Source organism: Fulmarus glacialis, unplaced genomic scaffold, assembly GCF_000690835.1.
Source record: "Fulmarus glacialis isolate BGI_N327 unplaced genomic scaffold, ASM69083v1 scaffold37678, whole genome shotgun sequence".
Taxonomy (NCBI): Eukaryota; Metazoa; Chordata; class Aves; order Procellariiformes; family Procellariidae; genus Fulmarus; species Fulmarus glacialis.
Window position 1 is genome coordinate 1 of NW_009229561.1, and position 327 is coordinate 327.

Genomic DNA, 327 nt, shown 5'->3' on the forward strand with positions numbered 1-327 from the left:
TTTGTCATCAGCTGCAGAGACCTTTTCTTTCCCTTGGGGATTCTGAATAGTGTGAAACAGGGCTCGGTAGGTGTGGGCCAGGCCCCAGCACATTGCAGTGATTTGTGTCTCCCTAGAATTGCCAGGGTGGCAGCATACTTTTTGGAAATATTCTACTAATTTTTCAGGATTCTGCACTTGCTCAGGGGTGAAGTTCCAAAACACTGGGGGTGCCCACTGTCCTAGGCATTTGCCCATGCTATCCCACTCGCCCTGCTACTTATAACTATCCAGCCTTGGGGCAGATCTCTGGATGACATTCTTAAATTGCTTCTTACCCTTGGACAA